The sequence below is a fragment of the Dipodomys merriami genome, unplaced genomic scaffold (assembly GCF_024711535.1).
Source record: "Dipodomys merriami isolate MVZ:Mamm:240054 unplaced genomic scaffold, mDipMer1.0.p SCAF_1197, whole genome shotgun sequence".
NCBI classification, from domain to species: domain Eukaryota; kingdom Metazoa; phylum Chordata; class Mammalia; order Rodentia; family Heteromyidae; genus Dipodomys; species Dipodomys merriami.
Genome location: NW_027202490.1, coordinates 55,271 through 80,594, shown reverse-complemented (window position 1 = coordinate 80,594; position 25,324 = coordinate 55,271). Strand labels below are relative to the sequence as shown.

At 36.5% G+C, this 25,324-nt stretch overlaps 1 long non-coding RNA gene and 1 other non-coding gene across 3 annotated transcripts in view; one reads left to right on the top strand and one right to left on the bottom strand.

Moving 5' to 3' along the window:
• LOC138822959 (uncharacterized) overlaps window positions 1-22,270 on the bottom strand; it is a 40,750-nt gene extending 18,480 nt beyond the window's left edge. The window contains exon 1 of one of the 2 annotated variants that reach the window (XR_011370702.1): window positions 21,989-22,270. This is a non-coding gene — a long non-coding RNA (uncharacterized lncRNA). The remainder of the gene's footprint in view (window positions 1-21,988) is intronic. The other variant, XR_011370704.1, reaches the window with a different exon arrangement.
• LOC138822961 (U6 spliceosomal RNA) lies at window positions 4,630-4,731 on the top strand. Its single transcript, XR_011370705.1, has one exon. It is a non-coding gene; the product is annotated as a U6 spliceosomal RNA (small nuclear RNA).
• Window positions 22,271-25,324: the final 3,054 nt, after the last annotated feature.

Sequence of the window (25,324 nt, the reverse complement as noted above, 5' to 3'; positions counted from 1 at the left end):
TAAAAAGAAGGAACACACCCAAATAAATAAACTCAGATGTGAGAATGGAAACATCACCACAGAAACAACCAAGATTCTGAACATTATAAGGGAATATTTTCAAATCTTTATGCTAATAAGTTTGAAAACTTGGCAGAAATGGACCTTTTGCTAGCAATTATCAACATGAAAATACTAAACCAAGATGAGTTAAAGCATATTAAGGGGCCCACATCAAGCATTGAAATAGACACAGCAAAAAGAGACCTCCCATGTAAGAAAATCCCAGAATCTGATGGATTTACAGTGGAATTGTACAAGAGCTTCAAAGTAGAGCTCACACCAATACTACTCCAACTCTTCAATGAAATTGAAAGAGAAAGTTCACTACCGAACACATTCTATGAAGCCATCATAACCATCATCCCGAAACCAGGCACGGACTCATCAAAGAAAGAGAAGTATAGACCCATTTCTTTGATGAACATTGATGCAAAACTTCTCAACAAAATTTTGGCCAATCGACTTCAACAATTCACCCAAAAAATCATACACCAATATACAGGATTTATTTCAGGGATGCAAACCTGTTTCAATATACACAAATCAATTAATATAATTTATCACATCAACAAGAGCAAGGATTAAAACCACATGGTTATCTCAACAGATGCAGAAAAAGCATTGGACCAGATCCAACACCCCTTTATGATGAAGGTTCTGGAAAAATTAGGAATCCATGGAACTTTCCTCAATACAATAAAAACTGTATATGGAAAACCTACAACCAGCATTATAATTAATGGTGTAAAACTAAAGCCATTTCCTCTTAACTCGGGAATGAGACAAGGATGTCCACTCTCTCAACTTCTCTTCAATATAGTATTAGAATGCCTAGCTACAGAAATAAGACAATATGCCAACATAAAAGGGATCCAAATAGAGAAAGAAGAAGTAAAATTCTCTCTCTTTGCAGATGACATGATCTTGTACTTAAAGAATCCCACGGACACTACTCCCAAATTACTCAAGCTGATTCAAACCTGGAAAAATAGCAGGGTATAAAATTAACCCTGAAAAATTAATGTCTTTTCTGTACGCCAACAATGAGAAAAGTGTGGCTCAAATCAGGAAAGCTTTTCCATTTGTAATAGCCCCACAAAAAATAAAATTCCTAAGATTTAACTTAACCAAAGAAGTGAAGGACTTATATGATGAAAACTTTAAAAATCTGATAAAGGAAATCAAAACAGAACTTAGAAAGTGGCAAAAACCTCCCATGTTCCTCGATAGGAAGGATGAACCTTGTGAAAATGGCAATATTTTCCAAGGCTATCTACAAGTTCAATGTCATACCTATCAATATTCCAACCGCATTCTTCAAGGAAATAGAAGAGGCAATCCAAAAATTCATATGGGACAACAAAAGACCCCCAATTGAAAAAAGCGATCCTTAACAGAAAGAACAGTGTTGGAGCAATATCAATAGCAAATTTCAAACTCTACTACAAAGCCATAGTAATTAAAACAGTTTTGTACTGGCACAAGAAAAGATCTCAGGAACAATGGAATAGAATTGAAAACCCAGAAATGAACCATAATCATCTAATATTCGATAAAGCATCTAAAAAGATAAAATCAAAGAAAGGCTGTTCAGTAAATGGTACTGGCAAAATTGGTTAATCACTTGTAGAAAATTAAGGCCAGATCCTTATATATCACCCTGTACCAGAATCAAGTCCAAATGGATCAAAGACCTCGGGGTCAAAGCAGATATTTTGAAAACATTACAGGATGGAATAGGAGAAACCCTAGGTCTCCTTGACAAAGGCTGAAATTTTCTGAAAAGAAATGCAAAAGCACAACAATTGAAAGAAAGGTTGGACGAATGGGATTGTATGTAATTGCAGAGCTTCTGCATGGCAAAGGACATAGCTAGCAGGATCAATAGAAAGCCCACGGAATCGGAGAGGATCTTCACTAGCCATACAACTGACAAGGGTTTCATATCTAAAACAGACCTGGAAATCAAAAAATTAAATCCCCCAACAACAAATACTCAAAGAAAATACTACCCAATAAATAAGTGGGCTAAAGCCATAAATAGAAACTTCTCTGAAGAGGAAAGGAGGGTGACCAATAAAGATATGCAGAAATGTTCAACCTCCCTAGCCATAAAAGAAATGCAAATCAATCAACACTGAGATATCACCTCACCCAAGTTACAATGGCTATAATCAAGAACTCTAATAACAACAGATGCTGGAGGGAATGTGGACAGAAGGGAACCTTACTTCATTGTTAGTGAGAGTGTAATCTTTTTCAACCACTTTGGAAAATAGTATATGTTCCTCCAAAGACTCCACATAGGGCTCCCCTATGACCCACCAATCCCACTTTTGGGCATTTACCCAAATGAACATAAACAAGACCATACTAAAGCTACCACACAGATATATTTATTGCAGCATTACCATAGCTAAGATATGGAACCAACGCAGATGTCCCTCAGTAGATGAATGGATCAAGAAAATGTTGTATATATACAAAATGGAATTCTATGTCTCTATCTGAAAGAATGATATTGCCCCATTTGTTAGGAAATGGAAAACTTGGAAAAAATTATATTAAGTGAAGTAAGCCAGGCCCAAAGAAACATAGGTCCCATGGTTTCCCTTATTAGCAATTACTAGTGTATGTCTGAGACATGCAGAAATTGTTAGATAAGTTGATGTTAGGTGAAGTGAACCCCAAGATAAGAATTCAAATTTTTTTCTTTGCTGTAATTATTTCTAACATATTTATAAGATGACTTCTTTGTTACTTTTTATGTCCCTCCCACATGGTATAACCCCTGTTTTCACTGTATTTGATGTTGGTATAATTTGTGGAGGGAAAGGGGAAATTTTTTTAAAATAGGGATACAGGTGGACCCATTGCAACAATGAGATATACAAGATATTATGTCGAAAAACAAATTTTACAACTTTGGTTGGGGGAAAGGGGAGGGGGAAATGGGTGAGATGGGAAGGGATAGTTAGTAGAAACAAAGGAGTATGCAACAATGCTTGATAAGAAATGTACTCATTACCTTGCCCATTTAATTGTAACCCCTCTGTCTGGTATTTTCACACTTAAAAAAACACAAAAAAACATAAAATATAAAGTGATTTTTATAAAAAATAAAAATGACTCAGAATAAATTATCAATGCAAAAACAATCTTTACAGAAGCAAACTCTCAGAGATATTACATGACTTTGAAAAGTATAAAGTGGCTGAATTTAATATAAATTTAGAAGTATGACCATTCAAAAATATAAAAAGATATTCTTTATTTCATTATATAACACAAAACAGAAAGTAAATGTTGTCTCTCAGGTGCTGGGAAGGTGGTTCAGTGTACAGTGCTTGCCTTGCATGCATGAGGTCCTGGGTTTGATTCCTCAGCACCACATAAGCAGAAAAAGATGGAAGAGGTTCTGTGACTCGAGTAGTACCACTAGCCTTGAGCTGAAGAGCTGAGAGACAGCACCCAGGACCCAGAGTTCAAGCCCCAAAACCAACAAAAACAAAATAAAAACAAAACAAAACACAGTCTCTCACTTTTGTGTGCTTAACATTGTAACACTAGTGCTTTAGTCTAGGGCTAAGATTTTAGGTGTGGACATTTATCAACACTCCTGATTCAGATTCTAATTGATAAAATTTGTTCTTATTAATTTTGCTCTTTGTAAATTCACATATACCTATAAAAAGTGTGGCCATCCCAATAACATTCTCAAAGTACTTCCTAATGATGACTTACAAAAAGTTGTTTTATATTACAACAAGGAAAACAATGCTACAAATAAAGAAAACCAATACATAAATATTAATGATTAATAAAATAAAAAAAACAATTACCACTGTTTCCAGTATTTGTAATGTACTACATATTTGATTTATTATTTTCTCATAATTCTGTACATTTAAAACTGCCTAAGTCTATGATGTTCAACAAGAATTTTGTAGGCTATGAGTAGCCTTTAAATATTATTATTATTATTATTATTATTATTATTAAGGTTATTATTTATGGTTCATCTCATCATTTGTATATGGTTTATACCATCATTTGTTCCTCACTAACATATAAAGTAAAGAAGCCTTTAAATTTTAACAGAAACTGTGCAGTTAATGTCTTAAATCTGCTTCTTTACACAAACACTTTGCAACTTCTCATTAGTAAAGCTTCTATAAACTCTGAAATGTACATATTTAGTAGTATGTACCATGAATATTAAATGCTTTATGAAAAAGTTTTACAACCTGCTAAATAGTCTTAATTTTTGTATATATGAGCAAATTCCCAAAATTAAACATATTTAAAACATTAAAACTTTTAACAAACCTTAACACTTTCTATAGTGTTCATTATGGCAGGTTCCTTGTACAGAATAATTGAATTCCTCCTCCTACACATCTGTTGAACAACAAATATTTGGTATTATTTTGTTTTTGACATGTCAAACTTGACTTTATTCTTAAATGTGTTCTTATGTAAGAAATACATGGTTCTAAAATTTCACAACAATTCTTTTGAATTTAATTTTTGTGGAATTGTCTAGGTTAAGAAAATCAATTACACTTTATGTATAAAAAATGTTCTGTGCTCAATTCAGTAGCACATACACTAACATTGGAGCAATAAAGAGAAGAATAGCCCCTGACTGAGGATGACACTCAATTTCGTGAAGCATTCTAGATTTTTAAAAGAACAGATGCTGGAGGGGATGTGGACACAAGGGAACCTTAATGCATTGTTGGGAGTTTAAACTTGTTCGAAGACTTTGGAAAGTAGTATGGCGGTTCCTCAAAAGACTACAATAGAGTGCCCCTAAGTCCCAGCAATCCCATTTTGGGCATTCACCCAAATGATCACAAACAAGACCATACTAAAACTACCAGCAAAACTATGTTCATTGCAGCATTATTTACCAAAGCTAAGATACAGAACCAAACCCAAGGCCCCACAGTAAACGAATGGATCAAGAAAATGTGTGTGTGTGTGTGTGTGTGTGTGTGTGTGTGTGTGTGTGTGTGTGTGTGTGTGTGTGTGTGTGTGTGTATGTGTGTACTGGAATTCTATGCCTCCATCAGAAAAAATGACATCACCCAGTTTGTTAAGAAATGGAAAGACATGGAAAAAATTTTATTAAGTGAATTAAGCCAGGCCCAAAGAAGTGAAGTAAGCCAGACCCAAACAAAGATAGGTCCCATGGTTGCCTTAATTGCAATAACTAGTATGTGTCTGCTACAAGCTGAAAACATCATATAAATTGATGTTAGGCAAAATGAACCCCAAGATAAGGATACAAATGGTTTTCATTTCTTGCAATTGTTTCTAAGATATTTATAAGATGAATTCTTTGTTGCTTTGTATGTTCCTCCTGCAAGCTAAAGCCCCTGTTTTCACTGTATTTGATGTTGGTATACTTTGTGCAGTGGAAGGGAAACACAAGTCGTTTAAAAAGGGATGCAGGTGGACCCATTGCAACAATGAGATGAACAAGTCGTTATTTCAAAAAATGATTTTGGCCGGGTGCTGAGGGATGTGGACAGTGGGGGGGGGGTTGGGATGGGGGAGGGGTTGCTGGGTGTGGGGGGTGGGAGATGGGCAGGGATGGGAAGAGGAAACAAAGGAGGAGCAAGTGGACCCATTGCAACAATGAGATGTACAAGTTATTATGTCAAAAAATGAACTTTACAACTTTGGGGGGAGGAGGACAGGGTGGGGAAAGTGGGGGAGTGTGGGAAGGGATGGGAAGGGGAAACAAAGGGGAGGCAACAATGCTTGATAAGACATGTACTCGTTATCTTGCCCATGTAATTGTAACTCCTCTGTCAGTATTCTCACAATAAAAAAAGTGTACTCAATAACTCACGCATGTAATTGTAACCCCTCTGTATGGCATTTTCACAATAAAAAAAAAAAGAAACATAGGTCCTGTGGTATCCCTTATTTGCAATAACTAATGCATATCTGGGATAAGCAAAGAAGGTATGGTAAGGTGAAAAAAAGGAGTAGGCAACAATGCTTGATAAGAAATGTACTCATTACATTTTCCATGTAATTGTAACTCCTCTATATGGTATTTTTACAATTAAAAAAAAAGGAAAAAGCATGTGCATATGACTAGATAAGATGATGTTAAGGTAAATGAACCCCATGATAAGGACACTAGTGGTTTTTTAATTCTTCCTGTGGTTTCTAATATATTTATAATGTACGATGTGATTTTTATATGTGCATCCCCCACAGTTAAACCCCTGTTTTCACTGTATCTGATGTTGGTGCACCTCCATCTTGTATATACACTTCTCTAATTTGGGGATGGAAAGGGAAAAAACAAAATGGTTAAATAAGGATACAGTATGACCCATTGCAATAATGTGACGCACAAGATAGTATGTTGAAAAACGAACTTTACAATTTAGGAGGGTGGGGGACGGGACTGTACTTGTGGAGGTGGGTGGGAAGGGATGGCGGGGGAAAACAAAGGAGGAGGTAACAATGCTTGATAGGAAATGAACTATTACTTTTTCATGTAACTGTAACCACTCTGTACAGTACTTTTACAATAAAAATATAAAAATGTTATGGGATGGAAGAGAATATTTCTCCTATTTTACCCATATAATATCGTTAACAAAGAAATTAATGAAAAGCACTGATATGCAGATATTTTGAATAAATGTGTTTGTGTATGTGTGTGTGCGTGCCTGCTCATTTTCGTTCTCAGAGTTCGAATTCAGTGCATCAAGGTCCCGCTAGGCCATTCCTCTCTAGATGGATGAGCTACTATATAAGCTACATCTCCATTCTTGGCTCTTTGCTAGTTCATTAATTTTTTTAATATTTTTATTATTTTTTTTATTGTGAACATACTGTACAGAGGGGTTACAATTACATGGGCAAGATAATGAGTACATTTCTTATCAAGCATTGTAGCCTCCTCCTTTGTTTACCCTTCACATTCCTTCCCAGGCTCCCCCCACACCCCCTACCCCAGCCTCCCCCCCACACCAAAGTTGTAAAGTTCGTTTTCGACATGACAACTTGTACTTCTCATTGTTGCAACGTGTCCACCTGTATCCTTAAACGACTTGTTGTTCCCCTTCTCCTCCACAAATTATACCGACATCAAATATAGTGAAAGCAGGGGTTATACTGTGGGGGAGGGATATACAAAGCAACAAAGAAATAATTTTATAAATGCGTTAGAAAAAATTTCATGAAAGAAAAAAACATTTAAATACATATGTAAGGGTTCATTTTCCTAACATCACATTATCTGACCTTTTCTGCTTGACTCATACATATACTAGATATTGCAAATAAGGGAAACCATGGGACCTATGTTTCTTTGGGCTTGGCTTACTTCACTTAATATAATTTTTTCCAAGCCTTTCCATTTCCTAACAAATGGGGCAATGTCATTCTTTCTGATGGAGGCATAGAATCCCATTGTAATTTTTTTAAAATAATCTCACGAATATTTTTTTGTCCTGATTGGCTTCCAACGGTTATCCACAGATCTCAGGTTCCTGAGCAGATACCCGAGTAGACAGGATTACAGGTGTGACCAACCAGCACAAGGTTTTCAGAATAATTTAAAAAGTAGACGAAAATTTACTTCATGGAGGCTTGTTTATCATCTCCCGCTTTTAAAGCATTTTGGAGTGATTATATGTGAATTTATTTCATTTTTGGATTCTTAAAAGACAGTAAGTGATGGTATTTAAACGTTTTAATCTTTTTTTTTAATTGGTCATTCGGCATGAACTCTGGGCTTGGGCGCTCTCCCTGCATCTTTCAGCTGAAGGTGAGTGCTCTACCCCTTGAGCAACAGTGCCACTTCTGTTTTCCTAGTAGTTTATTGGAGATAAGAGTCTCACAGTCTTTCCAGCCTGGGCTTGCTTTGAAGCGCATTCCTCAGATCTCAGCTTCCTCTGTAGCCAGGATTATAGGTGGGAGCCACCAGCTACCGGCTAGTTTTAGTACCTTTTTTTTTTTTATTTTTTTGGGGGGTCCAGTCGTGGGGCCTGAACTCTGGGCCTGGGCACTGTCCCTTAGCTCTTCAGCTCAACGCTAGTGCTCTACCACGTGAGTCACAGTGCCACTTCCGCCTTTTTATCTTTCTTGCTTATGTGGTGCTGAGGAATCGAACCCAGGGCCTCATACATGCAAGGCAAGCGCTCTACCACTGAGCCACCTTCCCAGCCCTTTAGTACTTTTTTAAAATATATACTGGAACTGTGGAACAGAAGAAATTTGTCTCTCTTTAGACCTCAATTTATGAGCTCAGCTCTGAGCATGAAAACCCAATATCACCAACACTGTGTTGAAGACAAAATGTGACAGAAAACAATTACCGTGGGCAATAATTGCTATGCTATTATTTCTTGGACAGCATGAATATTGAGTTGAGAGAGTAAGGGAATGTAGAGGATTTTATCTACTTTTTTATAGCTTACTTTTTGAAATTTTGAATCATTTCCTTCCCCACTGTGTGTCTTTGGGCCATGCATTTAGTGTCTTTAATTACAATATTTTCTAACACTAAAATGGTACTAATATTAGAATTATAGCAAATGCTTTCTTAAGAATTAAGAGAAAAAAACTTGTGAAATACTTAACATAAACTTCTAGGAATAACAATTACAACTACAGGGGCAAGATAATGAGTATATTTCTTATCAATCATTGTTGCCTCCTTCTTTGCTTCTTGTTCCCATCGCTTCCCATCTCCCCCCACACTCCCCATCCCACAATCTCTCCCCCCCACCAAAGATGTAAAGTTCATTTTTCGACGTAAGGACTTGTACATCTCATTATTACAATGAGTCCACCTGCATCCCTATTTAAATGATTTGTTTTTTCCCTTCCCCTCCACAAGTTATACCAACAACAAATACAGTGAAAGCATGGGTTATACCATGGGGGATGGACATACAAATCAACAAAGAAATCATCTTATAAATATTTGAAACAATTGCAATAAAGAAAAAAAAACAATTGAATCCTTATCTTGGGGTTCATTTCAGCTAACATCAACTTATCTGACATTTTCTGCTTGTCTCAGACATATACTAGTTTTTGCAAATAAGAGAACCATGGGACCTATTACCTATGTTTTTTTGGGCCTGACTTAATTCACTTATTATAATTTTTTCTAGGTCTTTCCATTTCCTAACAAATGGGGCAATGTCATTCTTTCTGATGGAGGCATAGAATTCCATTGTGTATATATATATATATATATATATATATATATATATATCATATATATCATATATATATCATATATATCATACATATATATCATATATATATCATACATATATATCATATATATATCATACATATATATCATATATATCATATATATATCACATATATATATATCATATATATCATATATATGTATATATATACATCACATTTTCTTAATCCTTTCATCTAGTGAGGGACATCTGGGTTTGTTTCATATTTTAGCCATGATAAATAATGCTTCAATAAACATAGTTGTCCTGGTAATGGACAAGGGTCTCATATCTAAAATATACCTGGAACCCAAAAAAATTAAATTCCCCAATGACAAATCCTCAAAGAAACAATGCCCAATAAATAAGTGAGCTAAAGACTTAAAGAGAAAATTTTCTGAAGAGGATAAAAGTATGGCCAATAGACACATGAAGAAATGCTCAACCTCTCTAGCCATAAAAGAAATGCAAATCAAAACAACATTGAGATACCATATCACCCAAGTTAGAATGGCTATAATCATGAACTCTAAAAACAACAGATGTTGGTGGGGATTTGGACAGAATGGAACCTTAATGCATTATTGTTGGGAGTGTAAACTTGTTCAACAGCTTTGGAAAGTAGTATGGAGTTTCCTCCAAAGACTCCACGTAGAGCTCCTCTATGATCCAACAATACCACTTTGGGGTATTTAAACAAATGGTCACAAACTAGCCAGCCGTTTTTTTTTAAATACTAAATAGTATGCAATCAGTATTACAAAAGCCATTACATGTAATGAGAAACCAGAAGGCATGTTCTCTATTGACCATGCTCTGCTTCAAAGTCAGCCAGGTGGATAACTTCTCATGCTGTAAATCAAACTGGTTTTATTATGTCTTGACAGTATAAAAACATCAGGGACAGAATAATGACGGAATGTTGTAGACTGAGGTGAAGTCCATATGAAAATGTGCAAAACTGATGAAAACGTAAAAGTCTCTGAGTAGTATATTGTGTTTTACATCATTTAAGTTAAATTGCAAAAATAGGGAAGACCGAGAGGAATGAATTCTCTATTTGATAGCCAATCAAAGGTCCTTAGAAGATTGAACTCTTTCCTCATTCTTGTAGAGGCATCATCAGATGAGAGGAACTCTATTGTTTTTGTGCTTCTTTCCATTTATACTTCAGTTTGAAATCTGAACTACATGAGACTGAAAGAAACCTAGAAAAATTAGACACGCAGGCATGGAAAGAGCCAGGAACGAAAAATAAATAAAATACATATAGCCTTGTAAAAGGTCTAACTAAATTTATTTATATAGTCTTAAGTGTAAACAAAAAATGATTTAAACAATATAATATTATTGAAAATTAAAAAATGTTAGGAGTTGCTTAATTTTTTTCTTTCTACTATATTGAATTAAGTATTGATTTTGTATAGAGAGATTAAAGATGAGATTAACAAGAAATGATTAAAAATGGACAAAAGTTCATAATAGACACATTTTCCAAAAAGTCCTGAAAAGCACCAGTTTGTTTACAAAGTTGTGTTTAATACCACTTCTATGCTAGGTTAATGCTTTGTGAACAGAAGTCATTATAGAAATGCAATTGAAAATTACTAGGATACTACTTCATAACTATAATAACTCTTATCAAAAAAATCAAAGGAACCAGGTATAGTGAAAAGGCTTGCAATTCCAAGCATTTAGCAGTTTGGAGTAAGAGGATTTGGGTCTAAGGCCAGTCTGGGGTTCTGCACATTGTAAAAACCTGCCCTTAAAAAACTCAAAATGTAATAATGTTGGTGAGAGTGTGAGAAAAGGAAATTTTCTACACTCTTGGTCAAAATACAGGTTAGTATTCTCATTTTAGAAAGTAATTTGCAGTTTTCTAAAGAAATGCAAAGTTGAAATACCATCTGACACAACAATCATTTGATTATTTCTCTCTGGGTAACTCGAAAATATATCTGTAGTTATTTGTTATTCACATTGTTCACAACAGCCACCCAGATATAAATAGAAGTTAAGTGTTCAACAACAGACTAATAAGGCAACTGTGGTGCATGCACAAATATATTTTTCTGTTTCATCTTTAAAATAGCAAGAGATTTCTCCAATTAGGCATAACTTACAATGACCTGAAAGATGTATTCTAAATGAAGAAAAATGTTGTCTTCTGATATTTATAAAACTACACACACACACACACACACACACCAACCTCAATAATTATGAGAGAAATTTTTATTTAAAGTAAAGCAAACTGGAATTGCTGGGGCATTTAGGTCACAATGTAGAAGATAGTAAATATACAGGATGACCAAGTATACAATTTTAATGTACAACATGAGGATACAGAGGACAACACTGGCCTAAGATAGGAATGAAGCTAAATGAGTAGTTGTTCTTCCTAGTAGGGGCTGCTCTTTTAGATGTTCTTCCTTCAGTAATGGATGACATGAACGTAATTCTTTAAATATACCTGCCTGTTTGCAGAAATAACAAACAAGGTAGCAATAATGTTGTATGCTCAACATAGAACAAAATGTCAAATTTAAATACATGAGATTATCCTAGATGTAAACTATTAATTCCAAATAAGGGAAACCATAGGACCTAGGTTTCTTTAAGTCTGGCTTACAGAACTTAATATGATTTTTTCCCAAGATCTTCCATATCACTACAAATGAGGTGGTATCATTCTTTCTGATGGAAGCATAATATTCCATGTGTGTGTGTGTGTGTGTGTGTGTGTGTGTGTGTGTGTGTGTGTGTGTGACATTCTCTTGATCCATTGATCTACTGAGGAGCATCTGGGTTGATTCCTTATCCTAGCTATGATAAATAATACTGTGATAAACATAATTGTTCTGGTAGCTTTAGTGTGATCTGGTTTGTGATCACTTGGGTAAATGCCAAGAAGCGGAATTACTGTGTAATAGGGGAGCATTATTGTGTACATCAAGGATAATCGTAGTAGATGAGAAGAATAGCTCAATAGCTATGTACATATGAGGGTGTATTGTGATTCCAAGGGAAATGATCTCCAAGATATTTTATTTCTTGTTGTTCTAAATGTAATATGTGATTTCTTTTTATCCTTTTGTGTTTTCCACACCTATCGTTTATCATCTGGAGTAACTGTATTTGATTTTGATACCCTGGATATTGTAACTATGTTGATCCGAACTAGTTAAGGGAAAGGGAAAAAGCAAAATGGTGAGACAAATGACAAAAGGGGGAACTTATGCAACAGTGATACTCACAAGACAATACGTTGGAAATAATCTTGGGGGGGGCATTGGGATGGAAGAGGGAGAAAAATGGGGGAACGGATAACAAGTTATAAAAGAAATGAATTCATTAACTTACTTATGTAACTATAACCCCTCTGTACATTAACTTGACAATAAAATTTAAATATAAAACATAAAATACATGATAGCAAGCAGCAATACAGGAGATGTGAGTGGGGAAATACTGTACTATACAAAGAAGAGTAAAACAGCTATGGACAGCAGTAATTTGACTTTAACTTAGGAAGTAATAAACTAGCATGCAGATTTTCAGCCTCATGTCAGTTACTAAAAAGGGAAAACAAAATGTACAATCAGTAAACCAATAGAGATAAAATAGAAAACTAAACAATTAAGGTGAAGAAATGACTTGGACCAAGAATAAAAAATGACACAATTAGTAAACAAATAACAAGCTGGTAAGTTATAAAATATTACTAATAATTCTAGTAATGTTTTCTTAACCTCATAACTTGTTGGAACTATACTTCAAATCACAGTTTAATAGTATATCATTTTAAAATTAGGTTACTTCTAATTGATTTCTTAATATTGAATGTTTAATATATAATTTTAATTTCAGTAGCTATAGAAAAGAAAGTGAAACTATGTTTAATAATATATAGCATGAATTGTAAAATTGAGAAGCATTAGAATTTAAACGAATAACATCATTATTGTTTCATTTCTGTGAATTAATGTAATAATTCAAAGTGTTTTCTACACTTCGCTCTCATCTTAACATGAAATAATAAATTATTGCACATGACATCGTATTAGGTGGAAGGGTTCAGCACTGTGTTAATATTCACACCACACAGTACATCAGAGTTTGGCTCCTCTCATCTAGCTTAAATTGTGGAAATTTGATTTCTACATGCATGTTAAATTCTTGCCAAGGTGACATCTATAAAATTATAAACAATTATGTATATGAGGAGTGTTTCTGATGATAGTTAAAAGTCACATTCATTAATTAAATTTTATTGTTTTCTACCAAATAAATATTTATAGAGAGACTGAATTTCTGAGTTGAGGATTATTTTATATCCCTGCCATTGTTTCTATAGTTGGATTTAATTTTCCATAAAGGGTTAAGTGTATTATATTGGATATATGAAGGTAAACTGAATGTTTATTCTATCAATATTTTGCCACTTGTTTAATCCCAAGTTTAAATTATCCATATGTTTGAAGTAATGAAAATAACAACAGATATAAAAAAGATAAATCAGTGTGTAGTAGATAAGTATTTTCACCTTTATTTTGATAGTTGGTCCTCTTTTACCCTACAGAATATTATAAGGAAAATGTGCTCAAGGCTGACCACAACTGTAGAATATTATGGTTTGGTCTATCATAAGAGAAGGAAGGATGGGGTACCTTCCTTCCAAAAGTCTGCTCCAAGGAATGTGATCTGTTTTATGTTGGTGACTTGAAAATGAACATTTTTCACAGTCAACCTTGAAAAGCCATCTTGATAGACCATTTTTTAAGTGGTTACATTGGATTATCCATGGCTTTGCAAGGATGCCGGATTGCCTCATTTTGAGACAATTAAAATAGGAATTTATTCAGCTATTCTTTGTATCTTTAGGAAAAAATCCCATTGACTCTAGGTCTGGGGATCAAAGGGGTCCAGAGAAGCTACTACCATGAATAGTAATCCTAGGCCTCTAAAAACAAAACAAAACAAAACTCCAGTAGGAACAGCAACTCAGGGCAACTATCACAGCCTACATGAAGTCAGACAAAATACGGAAGCTGAGAGTCATTTATCTGATAACTAATATATTTTAATGAGGCAGACTGAAATAAGACTTCAGAGAGAGGGTCAAAAGACTGATCAGAGAGACTAATATTGGTCACATGAAGATTGGAAAATACAATTCCTTGTACAGTAAATAAATCTTAGAAAGCCTGTGCATATAAGAACAAGACAGCAGACCAAATTCCAGATATGTGCATTCTCTTAGAGGTCAGCTTAATGAATTATCAATGGAAATCTTTGTATTCTTAAACATTTGACCACATGTAGGAGAAGGCCAATTGCTGAAGAGAAAGAAAACATCATCACTCAATTACGAGGTCCAATATCACATTAGGAAGGAATCAAGCACAGATTTGTAATAAAAAGAGAAAAAATATTCCAAATGAGGGTTTCATTTGTTTTGATGTAACAGTTTCTGATTTATGTGCTAGCAAATACCATACAATTGATCCATTCCTACAGCTGAGTTGATATTTACTGCAGTATTCCCACATGAAGGAAAAGAGAAAATTTAAAAATGTCTGATGAAATGAGTTGAGGGTGAAGTGTTCTAATAGTGATATCTGAGCTTTAGACATAGATGAAGAGGGGGATTTTCTTTTTTAAAAATCCCCCATTTTTAGCCTGGTGCCAGAGGCTCACAGCTGTAATCCTAGCTACTTAGGAAGCTGAGAACTGAGGACTGCTTTTCAAAGCCAGCCTGGCAGGAAAATCCCTGAGACTCTTATGTCCAATTGAGTTGAAGAGCTCAGAGACAGTACACAAGCCCAGACTTAAAGCCCCTCGACCAAGACCAAAAAAAAATCTCCCTTTTGTTGGACTGCCTACATCTTTTCCTAACATTCAACAAAGAAGCCATTTTATCACCCACAACATTTAAATCCTGTCCTAGCTACTGCAAATAGAATGGTTTGTTATCTTATGTCAAAAAGTTCATATTTTCGGGATCAAATACCAGCAATGGTAACATTTTTTCCAGTCCTTGAACTCTGGGCCCGGGCCCTGAACATGGTTATGCTTGTAGCGTTAATGTGAGCTTGTTTATTTATTGGATTACTGCCCATGAGGGGAATTACGGAGTCATAAGAGAGAACTATGTTTAGTCTTTTGAGGAAACTCCATACTGTATTCCAGAGGAGTGGAAGAAGTTTAACTTCCCACCAACAGTGTAATAGAATTCCCAATTGGAGACGGGTGCTGGTGGCTCACGCTTGTAATCCTTACTACTCAGGAGGTTGAGATCTGAGGATCATGGTTCAAAGCCAGCCCAGGGAGGTTCCCAATTGGTTACACCCACGACAGCATTTGCTATTATTAGTTTTCTTGATAATGGCCATTCTAACTGGGAAGGGGTAGAATCTGTCTTGTTTACTTGTAGATTTGTAGGCACCTTCTAGCTACTATAAATGAATGAATCAATGAAACCTCTATTTTTCTGCATCTGCATTCCTTTCTCTTACCATAATTTTCCCAAGCCTTTCATTTTCCTTAAAACTGGTGAAAAGTCATCCTTTCTAATGGGTGAATAGAATTCCATTGTGTGTGTGTGTGTGTGTGTGTGTGTGTGTGTGTGTGTGTGTGTGTGTGTGTGTGTGTAAGATGACTGTAGGCCCATGAGTTCATTTTTAAGCCTAATTTTTCATCTGTAATTCTCTAATTTCATATTAAATTTGGATTGCTTTCTCTACTGCATTGAAGAATATTGTTGGGATTTTGATGGGTAGTGCATTGTCAATTGTTTGGGGGCAGTAGTGCAGTTTTCACAATGTTATTTGTGAAAGCATTGAAAGATTTTTCATTTCCTTGAATGTCCTTCAATTTCCCTTTTTAAGTTTTTAAATTTTCACAGTAGAGGTCCTTCACATTTTTGGTTAAATTAATTCCTAGTTTTGTTGTTGTTGTTGTTTTGTTTTGTTTAGATTTGAGTTGATTTTGAGGCTAATACATATGAGATTGTTTTTTGGATTTCAACCTGGATGTTCCCATTGTTGGTAACAAAGAAAGACTACTGATTCTTGTGGGTTTTATACCCTTGCTACATTGCTAAAGGTTAGCAACACCTTTACTAACTTGAGGAAGGTAGGTATATGGTCTCTAAATACAGGATCATTTCATCTGTACAAAGGGATCATTTTACTTCTTCCTTATTTGGATCCCCGTTATGTTTTTCTCTTGCCTATAGCTCTTGCTAGAATGTCCACTACTATATGGAAGAGTAGTAGAGAGAGTGGACATCCTTGTTTCATTCCAGATTTTATTATATTATTTTTTGAGTTTGCAAAATCTGGTTTAAATCAAACTGAGGAGCACATTGTGAAAATACATATACATAAAAATCTAATAAATGATAGATAAACAACATATTACTTTACAATAGAATAACCACAAATTTGAAGGCTCAAATTGAGTCTGTCAGTTGTAAATACAATTTTATATTTGGCTCAAATGGCTACTGAATTTCAAATGGTGCCAAGTCCTTCCAAAGCACTTCTTGACCCCCTCAGCCTTGGGCGGAGTTTCACCACAGTCTCAGTCGAAATCCCAGTCATCCCTTCAACTCTTGGGGCCAATGGAATCATTGGTATCCAAACACAACTGGAGGCCAGGGATTTCAAGTGGCCAAAAGTTATTGCACAGAGAACTCCATTGTAAGCCAGACTCATGGCTAAGAAGGTGTGAGATTAGCCCTTTAAACAGTGGTGTAGCATTAACCTGTTCTATGTTAAGAAATAGCTCCTTAGTGAGAATGTACTAATTACTAGTTGTCACACCAACAGAAAAAGGCAACATGGGAGCTTCACATTTCACATGAAAGATGAGCATTAACTGGGTCTGGCTTCACTCACGTAGAGTGATTCTTTTATTTTAGACCTAAGAGAAAATGAGTTCATAGCAGTCATTTCTTCACATAAGATTTGTGTAGCATTAAAATTGTTTAACGCTAATGATGAGGCCATGCAGGTAAAAAAATGTGTGATTCTCCACTGCCAAAACAGAAACACCCCATTTCGACTCCTGTCCAGTTTCCAAATTATATATATATATATATATATATATATATATATATATATATATATATACATACATACACCTTTGTTATTGCACATCTTTCACACAAATCTGTGCATGTATTTTATATAATATATATTTAAATACACTACACATAAAAAGACTATGGCACTTTACAGAATACATGTTTAACAAAGATCATTCATTACACCACAAATGTTTGAAATGATACAAAACCCTTAAATTATTTAATGTAACATTGTGAATTAAAACACAGGTTTAAAGCATCCACAGACTCCAAGACAAACATTTCTGCTTTAGAATTTATTGAGAAGCCCAGCTTATCACAAATCTTCAAGAAACAGATGCTAGAAAAATTAATAAGACTTTTCTGGTATTAGCAATTGTGTTATTAGAAAAATAGTTGTGGGTCAAGTGGTTTTTAAAGAGCTGTGTAGAAGAGTTTTAGTCTAGAATTCATTCCAGATTTTAATGTCTTCATGTGTCCACTGTTAGGTACATTCTTTGTCATATGCATAATCTGTATAATATTGAGGAAAGTTGCATGCATTCCTAGCTTCTCAGACCTTTTAATCATAAAGGAGTATTGGAGCTTATTAAAAGATTTCAAAATCCATATAAAGATCATGTGGTTCTTGTCCCTGCTTCTGCTGATGTTGTGTGTTACATTTATTGACAAGTATGTTGAATCCAATTGTACCCTACGATGAATCCTGTTCATTATACCTCAAGCAGCACCATTGGTTGTTACTGGAAGTAACGGTTACTGGATGTGGAAACTGATCCCAGGAGAGGAATGGAACATAGAGGAATGACAAAGTTCAAGTTAATATGTGCTTTCCTTTTTACTGTACAAGAAAACAATCCCAAGGCTTGAAGGAAACTCTGTCCCTGACTTTTTCGAGTGTGTTATTTACTCATATTAAACTTTTCTGTAAACTTTTAGTTGAATATTACAAAAAGAAATAATGTGTTATTTGAAGGCCAGCATAGAACAAAAAGAAATAACATTGTTTTAAAAGTGTTCTCCTGCAAAGAAACAAAGACATGAAAATTTTAAAATGCCTTATGCGTGGATATTTCGTTCCTGTGATGATCCTTTTGTTGCAGGAGTCAGTTATCAATTACTTAGTATGGTCCTGAGTTCTCCTTAGCAATAAGGATTCCAAAACTCAGAATCCAGTGAGAATGATCAACAAAAGGAGCCCCTTCTCTTAAAAGAGTATTCTTTTAAGGAGGGTCCCAAAGAAATATCTCTGTTGCTATTGTTTGCTTGTTTGTTTAGTTTGTGCTGGTTGTGGGGCTTGAACCCAGAGGCTGGACCCTGTTCTTGAACAGTTGCCTTTCCTGCCCACCTGCCCCCAAAGCCAATACTCTACTGTTGAGCCAAAACTCCACTTCTGGATTTCGGGTGTTTAATTAGAGATAAGAGTTTGACAGACTCTCCTGCCTGGGTTGACTTTAAACTAAGCTAGTAAGAAAGCTATGTGATATCAACTGTATAGACTTCTCTTTTGAAATAAGAAATATTAGATGAAGTTTATTGTAAAGCTAATATTTGACAATTTTTAAAAGAAGAGATTATGTCCAGCAAAAAAGCCATAACTTAAATAATTCAGCAAAAATAGGTACACTGAATCATTTTGGAATTATTTTTTCTGCTTGGAAAGATTATTGAACTTGTCGTTCCTTTTGTGGAAACTTAAAGTCACATTTCACTTTTTTTGTTGGTCGTGGGGATTGAATTCTGATCCTGGGCATTATTCCTCAGCTCTTCAACTCAAGTTGAGCACTCTACCACTTTAGCTCCAGCACCACTTCTGGGATTCTGGTGGTTAATTGAAGAAAAAGGTCTCATTGACTTTCCTGACCAGGCTGGTTTTCAACCACAATCCTCTAGTCTCAATCTCCTGAGTAGCTAGCATTACAGGCGTGAACCATCAGCACCTGGCTCATATTTGCATTTATGTGCACTTAATGACACTATGTAGACAAAGTATGGAAATTTGAACCAAATGATGACATTGCAGCTTTTCAGAAAAATTGAGATAGCAATAAATATGTCCTCCTTTTCCATGTTGTTACATTAATGACTCATGAGACCCTTACATTAACATCCTCTGCCATCTGTATAGGTGTATTTAGTATCAGGAAATGTTCATAGAGAAAAATAGAAAGACTGAGATTTTTAGAAAGCAAAGGAGATTGAGTAGGAAAGGACAGCACAGAAGGAGATACATTTATCACACAGATATTAAGAACTAGCCTAAGTCATTTAGACTGCTAAATGCAATGAGGAATAAGCTTAGTTGATAACTAGTTCTTCAATAACCAAAAATGGTTCTCAAGAACAGTTTCTGGTACACCTTAATTACTATCATTTATTCCTTCCATCGAGTTATTCCTTCTATTCTGTCACAACTGTTAATTAGCCTCTGCGTTTTTGGTACCATGATTGACCAAAAAGATTTCCAAATGTCACTTAGACTACCCTTCTCTCTGTGATTAGCAGTGACCACACAAAATCCTGGCATCAGTTGCTTTGACCTAATGATCAAAACTTTTTTATCAACAGAGTATGCTATTATAAGTAAAGTACATGAATAAGGGACTATTGTCAGGTGTCAGTATGGAAGGAGCAATTATATGTTCAAAGTATGGTTTCTTTATTTTGCATTTGCTAACTAAATGGTTTTTTTTAATTGTGAAAATACTGTACAGAGGAGTTACAATTACATGTGTGCAAGATAATGAGTACATTTCTTATCAAGTATTGTTGGCTCCTCCTTTGTTTCCCCTTCCTATCCCTTACCATCCCTCCCATCTCTACTGCACCCCCCTCCAAAATTGTAAAGTTCGTTTTTCCACATAACGACTTGTACTTCTCATTATTACAATGGGTCCACCTGTATCCCTATTTAAACGATTTGTGTTTTTTTTCCATTCCCCTCCACAAATTATATCAACATTAAATACAGTGAAAGCAGGGGTTATAACGTGTGTGTGGGGGACATACAAAGCAACAAAGAAATCATCTTATAAATATATTAGAAACAGTCACATGAATGAAAAAATATTTGAATACTTTTTTTTATTGCCAGTCCAGGGGCTTAAACTCAGGGCTAGGGAATTATTGTTGAGCTTGTTTTTTTTTCTCAAGGCTAGCACTCTACCACTTCAGGCACAGCACCAATTCCAGTGTTTTTCTGTTTATGTGGTACTAGGGAATTGAACCCAGGGTTTCATGCATGCTAGGCAATCACCGTACCATGAAACCACATTCCCAGAATCTTAAATGAATTTCTTAAGAAAGCATGACATTTTGATTCTGTAACTATGTATCATAATTTTGGCCAGGTGCTAGAAAATGATGTAGAAAACAATTCAATATGAGAAGTCCAGTAAAGCTGGATGGAAATGAATAACCGTCATGGTCTAGCCAGGGTACAGAGGAGCTTATTTCATGGAGCTGTTTCAACAGGCTGAGTGAGACAGCTCCTGAACCACAGCCCATCTCCAGAATGAGAGGGCCACCATGGGGTCTAGCCACATGGAGACAATGGGCCACCTCCTCCAGCATACATTCAACCAGTTCATGTGAGAGAGAGGGAGAAAGAAAGTGAGAAGTACACTTAAGCCCTGTGCCGGTGGCTCAGAACTCTAATCCCAACTACACAGGAGTCTGAGAAATGAGGATCATGGTTCATAGACAGCCCAGGAAGGAAAGTCTGTGAGACTCTAATCTCCAAAGATCCACCAGAAATCTGAAAGTGGTGCTGTGGGCTTAAGTGGTAGAGTGATAGTCTTGAGCTGAGGAGCTCCTGAACAGCACCCAGACCTAGAGTTCAAGCCCCATGACTGGCAAGAAGTGGACTTCCCACTACAAAAAGTGGACTGAACAGCACCCATTTAACTAGGGAGCGTGGTAGAGAAGTCAGGCCTAGCTTCCTGTGAACTTGAGGTCATAAGTAGGTCACCCAGCTTCTCCATGCTTTGTTTTCCCCAGTTGCAAAACTCAACACAGTGAAGGATACCCTTCCTCATGGGGATAGGGTAATGATGAAAGAGAGCCATGTTTTGTTTCATAATCCCATACCGGTTGCCCCATTCATAACAGGGGCCACCTGAACCCTTTCCAGGTATCTTCCTGTCATATGCTCACAGAATTGGCGAGAACATTACCTGAAGGCCACTCCCTCTGTGCCTAGCCATGTTTCAGAGATCTCTATATATAAATCCCTTGTTTCCTCACAACTGTCCTGTGAAGAGACTGAGTTCCAATGGTTGTGGCCTACCCAGAGCTTTATCTGTGGTCAAGAATCGGCTGCCATGGCCTAAGATTTTGTGATATCCATCCAAACTGATGACTAAGCATGGCTCTACATGTCTACCATCCCAACTACAGAGGACCAGGACTGGTGGAGCATACATGTCACAGATAGGAGGACCGCCTGAGCTCAGCCCAGCCTAAGTATATATTGTTTGTTTCTCAGAAATGCACAAGACAGAAAGGTGGCTCCTCAGAGCCAGGGAGAGGAAACAAGCAGGGGGTCATTGTGCTCTCAGAGGGGTTTCTGACCCGAGTTGGGAATGGTGTTGGGGCGGCCACTCACCTGTGCTGCTGGGAGACGCTTTTGGCAGCTGATCCAGGTAGAGCAAGCAGGGATGGCTGTGGCATGGCAGACACATGGACCCAGAGCAGAGGACCAGGGGCAGGGACCAGGTCAGGGCCTTAGGCCCGCTGAGATTTGAAATCCAGTACCACAGGAAGTGGGGGAGGAGGGTGGGACATGTCAATTTCCTACTATTCTCTAAAGTTACCTTGAGTATCTTGCTCACCACTCAGCCACCTCTACCTTCCTTAACTGCTGGTAGTGGTGTACTAAAAGAGGGAATCTAGGTGCTACCAGGCATCATGGAATGTGGGCGTTGACACCATTCTTGTATCCCATTGGTCACAAAGAAACATGAAATAATGGGGGTGTGGCTAGAATCCTGTGATGCAATCAGCATGGGCAGAGTCAAGTTGACAGGGGCTCTCCCAGCCCTTTTCCCAGGGAACTCTGTCCCATTCAGTTGGGGACAAGAGGGAGACCACTTTAGCTGGATGGCTACACAGATTGTTATTTATGTCTGTTTGTTGCCAGTCCCGAACCTTGAACTCAGGATCTGGGCACAGTCTCTGAGCTGCTTTTGCTCAAGGCTGGCCCTCTACCACTGGAGGTACAGGGCTTCTGGCTTTGTTGGCACTGAAATTGGACAGGGTCTCAAGGACTTTCCTCCTCAGGGTGATCTTGACCATGATCCTCCCATCACAGCCTTGTAAACGTCAAGGAGGAATGTTGATAGCCACTGGTGCCTGCCTAATCATTGGTCTTGCTGATGTTCTTGGACAGAACAGTGAGTTCCCTGTTCTCGGGTTTAAGCGGGGGGAGCTAGAACCCAAAGTTCTAATCCTGGGGCTGCCACCTCCAAATGGCAGGAGATCCTAAGACACTCATTCATATCCATATGAATACAAATGGGATGGAATGTATGTCATGATTGAATGGGCAGTTCTTGAATGATTCTAGGATAAAATTATACATAATTATAGGACACTAATCGATTTTATTTAATACTTTATTAAGCATTTAAACAATCACATTCATAAAATGGAGGAATAATGAAATACCTAAGAATTGGGCCTCACATACTATAAAGGTGCCATTTTTCTGCCAGGACTGGGATTTGAATTCATGGTCTAGTTAACACTGTTGTACTGTGTAGGAAGGGGAATCTGGCCTCCTTGAAGTCAAGAAATTCAAGTCTGTTCCTTAGGCCTGAAATCGATCCCCACTATTCATGTACAATTTAAATATTTGATTTATATTTATATACATACGTTGACTCCATATTGCATTCAGTGTAGTTATTGTATTTTTTTGTTTTATTTATGTATTGACCATTTATTTTACTGATTATTATGACACATAGAACATTGGTTACACATTGGGCCTCACATACTATAAAGGTGCCATTTTTCTGCCAGGACTGGGATTTGAACTCGTGGTCTGGGTAACACTGTTGTACTGTGTAGGAAGGGGAATCTGGCCTCCTTGAAGTCAAGAAATTCAAGTCTGTTCCTTAGGCCTGAAATCGATTCCCACCTATTCATGTACAATTTAAATATATGACTTATATTTATATTTATATACATATGTTGACTCCATATTGCATTCAGTGTAGTTATTGTATTTTTTTGTTTTATTTATGTATTGACCATTTATTTTACTGATTATTATGACACATAGAACATTGGTTACATTGATTACATAGGATATAGGCCTGCATATGTATTCCACTTCATATCTGACACCAGGACATTCACAGAAAAGGAAAACGTGTCAGCATCAGCTTCTTACTCAACGATTCATTGGGAGTGCTGGTATCTGAACTCATGGCCTACAGGGCCAAATTCATGAATGGTTGAGTGTGAACACGCCTTCCTGGGGCAAACTGAGCTGACAGGCTGTTCCCAGGACCTGAGATCGAGCCCAGGAGTTAACAAAATATGAACAGATTGAGATGCAGATGACAGTATACTAATAAATATATATCTTTATAGAGTGCCAGAGATGTCTATATGTTATTGTTATAAGACTACATTCCTACCAATTCTTGGGTATGTATTATGTGTCCATGTAATTAATGTTATTGTTTTCATCGTTACACTATTAATTAAATCAATCAGTGTCCTGAAATTATTGTGTTCCTGTAAATAATAACATTCTTTTAATGCTTCATAAATATTAAATAAAATCAATCAGACTCCTGAAAACACTCTTTAATTTTATAGGAGCATCATGATTAACTCTTTCAACTGTGAAATTGACAAAATTCCATTGTTATTCCTATGGATGGGAACCAGTTTCTGCCATTGGTTGGTCAGGTCCTATGTTGCCACGTGGGCCTATGGCTTCCCTAATAGTCCGCCAACCTTCAGCAATGCAAGGTGAAGTACCCTTTGCAACAGTGTCATTCAGACCTAGGAGGGTTACCGTGCAAAGGAAGAAAACGTAAAAAGGCCACATTTTTTCTGTGCATTGTTTTCCCTGAAAGGCCTGATCCCATTAGCAGCTGTTGGTCCAGTGGCTACATCCCAGCCTAGAGTGATCAAAGCTGAGGTAGAATTGCCACTACCTGAGTTCAAGCCCTGTGCTTGACAAAATAAATAAAACCATACAAACATGCATACATGCATACATATATACATACATACTTACATACATACATACATACATACATTAAAAATATTTAAAATATTATGAGGATCCGTGGCTTGTAATTCTTGCCATTTTTTTCTGCCAGGCCTGGGATTGGAACTCAGGGTCGAGGGAAATCTGGAGCACACTGGGGGATGGGAAGATCACCATCCTGGAAGACAATAAAGGCCTGTTCCTAGGGCCTGAATTCAAAAATAATATTTGTATACATTTTAAAAACATGATTTATATTTACATGTAAATGTTTACTGTATGTTGTGATTAGTGTATGCTTTATGTTTTATTTATTTCTTATGCATTTGAGTAAGTATGATTACACATATAACATTTTTTGCATCCTATTACATAAGACATAGATTTGCTTATGTATTCTACATCATTCCTGAGGCCTAGGATTTTCATCGATAAGGAAAACAGTGGGACAATTGGGTTTTCCCACAAGATTAAGTTTTTGCCAGTTCTGTGCCTTGAACTCAGGGTCTGACAGGCCCACTTCATGAAAGGGTAAATGTTAGCACACCAGTCTGATGCAAGTGAAGTTGGTGGGCCCATTTGAGGACCTGAGATCAAGACAAGGAATGGCCAATATATAAACAGATAGATGTTTAGATTGCAGTGTGTGTGTGTGTGTGTGTGTGTGTGTGTGTGTGTGTGTGTGTGTGTTTGTGTGTGTGTGAGTGTGCA